Below are 3,474 nucleotides of genomic sequence, written 5' to 3'. Positions count from 1 at the left end.
GAAACTGATAAGGAGTATGTGGAAACTCTATAGAGCACTTAAATTGTATGTAAGTTTAAAATTATTTCAGCATGAAATACTTTGAAAATAAGCTTATTTTTTCATCTGCACATTGAAACTACTAAATTAGGTTTTTAGATGAGGCAATCATTGGACTTTATTCTTTCTTTACATTTAATTCTGCACTTGATAATGGCTATAATTTTAGTCTTATCTTACCCACTTTTAACAATGAATCTGAATTTAAATTTTTCCATGAAAATGAGGAAGAGTTTTTGAGGAGAGTGGTGGGGATGGGAAGTGGATTCACTTCTGGAGTATTAACGGATGGAAGTCTTTGTTTTCTCTGTTTTCCGTATTTATTTGAAACAATGTCACATCTTTCTCTTTGATAGCCTCCATCTAAAGTGAACAAGATTTGTCTTGACTCTAAAACTGCAGTGGCTACTTTATGTGAATAGTAGGTTTTTGTCCCCATCTGAAGATTAAAGAGCTCAGGGTTCTAACAGTTCTAATAATAGAGGTAGGAATGACTTACTTGCCTGACTTAGTGACATGTCTAGATGTAATGATGTATTATTTTTAACAACACCTTTGTTCAGTGGTAATTGAAAGCAGTTCCTGGGGTGCATGTATTATGATATGTTTGGAATCTTTTAACAGTTGTTATTAAGCCCACTCTTTAGAGATTAAGGAAATCCCAGAATAGTAATCAAGCACTGAATGATTTCTAGATTATAATGTGATGAGAACTAAAATAGCTTTAAGATTGTTATGTGAGATGCAAGTGGATGAAAAGTACAATAAAGTATGATAAAGTGCTCCTGAACTTTTAATTCTTTTTAAGTTCTTTCCATAGCCAAAATTATTATAATTATTTGTCATAGGTTAAATGTACACACTGTATAGATCTATAGAGGGTGGAAATACTGAGGCTGAGAATGGTTTATCCTCTTCACTCTCCAAAATATCTCCAAGATAACTTATTTTACCCCACAGGAGTCTTCACTCTAACTCCACCATTGCAGTGACAATTCAGGTCTTCAAAATGTGCTTCGGCAATGACTTTCTAGCTGCTTTCCATCACTATAACACTGCTGTTATACAATGTGTCTCATTGCATGTGTCACACATTGTAACCCCTAGGAAAGAGCCTGGCCTGGGGTTCTTCATCTGAGGCTTGTGAATAACTATTAGACCACTTGATGATCTCCGATCTTTTAGGAGCCAATGCGTGTTTTACGTGCTAGTTATTGGTTGCGGGAGAACCGTTCTTGGCTTTCATCAGGTTCTGATAGGGCTAATTAACATATGAAACTTGGAGAACTTCTTCAGCAGTGAGTGTTCAAAGCTTCTCCCATTGCTACCACCACTGCCACTGCACCTTGAGTTCTGAATCTGAATCCTTAGGAACATAGGACACAGTCATCATAATAGTAGGCACAGTACTAGATAATCCAGTACACTATGTATAAAATTCATTTCTTACATATGACTAATGGTATAGTAACTCGATAAATATTTCTTCACTTTCCACTTTGTACTAGGCCCTATTCTAGATATGGAAGAAAACGAGGCAAAGCATGCAAGTTGAATGCCTATAGATCTTATAAAGATAAAACAGGATGCTATTTTGATTCATAGCAATTAATAGCAATTTGCTCACACATTGTGCTAGATTCTATGCTACTTGGTATTTGCAATCATGATCTCAAAGAATTTTCAAAACTGTATCTTGACTATAATACCCCCAGTTATATCTATGAGGATTAGAGTATCCAAATTATTTTCAGATACTGTAGTTACCACGTGGTAGAGTAAAACCCTTGTCTCATTCACTCATTCATTAGCCAAGTTGAGTGTGTATCTATTGGGTGTCAGGCCTCCTTCTAAGATACCAGGACATACTTAGGAGCAAAGCAAATAAAAGTCCATGCCCTCAGGGGATTAACATTCTCACATAGGTTAGATGCACAACAGAGAATAAGTCTGATATGTAGAATTGTAGATCATGATGAGAGCTATGAATGCCCTTGTGTTGCTGGGAAAGGCAAAGAAACAGACTCTTGCCTAGAGCATCCAGTAGGGAACACAGTCTGGTCAACACTGATTTTAGTCCAGTGAAACTGGGTTGGACTCTGGATCCTCTAATATAGTAAATTTTTCTCATTTGAAGCTACTAAATTTGTAGTAATTCATGACAGCAGTAATAGACAACTAATACTGTATCAAAATAATTAGCATCATAGAACAATGAAAGGTACGTGTGACAAATATCTGCAAAACAGCTGTAAATACTATACAAGATGACATAATGATAGCACACAGGCCAGTATTTCACATAAGGTAAATCAAGCATAACATCAGAAGCATCATCCACAAAATTTAGGGGTTCAAGCGAGAAGATATAAGAAAATCTCTTTGCTTCATGGAAGTTATTACTGAATATATAGCAGTAGATAATAAGAATAAAATAAGGGAAAATAGGTGTCTGTTTGGATTAAATTTAATTTAAAAGTCAATAAGTGATCCACAATGATCTTTATTAAAAAGGAAGATGCAAGTAAAAGGATATAGTTTAGAGTCTGACTGCAGTAAATGTAAGAATAAAGAAAAGAGAAATATCAAGGGACACAATTGATACTTTCTGTATACCAGTGAGAGTCATGAGCAGTGAAATAGTCTTGAGGGAGAAGGAATTATATCAGAAGTAATCCAGTGAATTTGTATTAATTTAGAAGAGTGTCCACAGAATTATTCTCAGGCCATGCATGCATCAGTCTGTCCTGCAGGAATCTGTTAGCTGTTGCCTCACTAGGTTTACATCAGGGAGAAAATGAACAGGATGGCCCTGGTTAGTCTATTCTGCTAATGGGTTAGGCAGGTCACTTAGACTTGTGTACCCTGTCTTCCCATTTCTAAACACGAGGATATATGCTATAACATCTCTGATAGGTCTCTGCAGATGTAAAATTGTATAGTTCTCCTGTCTCCACAGTGAAAATTTGCTATAACACATATTCTAAATGCACAGGTATCAAAGATACTCATTTTAAAACCAAAGCACAAATAAGCCTTCTAGAAATAAACACAGATAATGTTTACAGTCTACATATCTTTGTTATTCTTCAGAAGCATTTCCAATACAAACCACCCAGAGATGAAAAATTATGATTTTCTTAATAGAAGTTAGAAAGATTTGCTTTCTTGGAGGTGGAAAGCCCTTAATGAACCCTTTTCACTTCCTCAAATGAAAGCATCACTACCCATATTTGAGGCCAATTGGATCAAAATTACTTATTTGCAGGAGAGTTTTACCTGTAGAAACCATTGCCCTATCGCATGGAAGCAAAAAATTCAGAAGTAAGAAAACGAAGAAAAACCCATGAAAATGGGCTGAGCACGAGTCTGAGCCAAAAGAGTGTTGGCTCCTTTTTTTTTTTTTTTTAATTGAGTTTTTTGGTTTTTAGGGTT

This window comes from Fukomys damarensis, unplaced genomic scaffold (assembly GCF_012274545.1).
Source record: "Fukomys damarensis isolate Sample0158 unplaced genomic scaffold, DMR_v1.0_HiC HiC_scaffold_32, whole genome shotgun sequence".
NCBI lineage: Eukaryota > Metazoa > Chordata > Mammalia > Rodentia > Bathyergidae > Fukomys > Fukomys damarensis.
The sequence above is the reverse complement of the archived record's forward strand: the minus strand, read 5'-3'. Positions refer to the sequence as shown.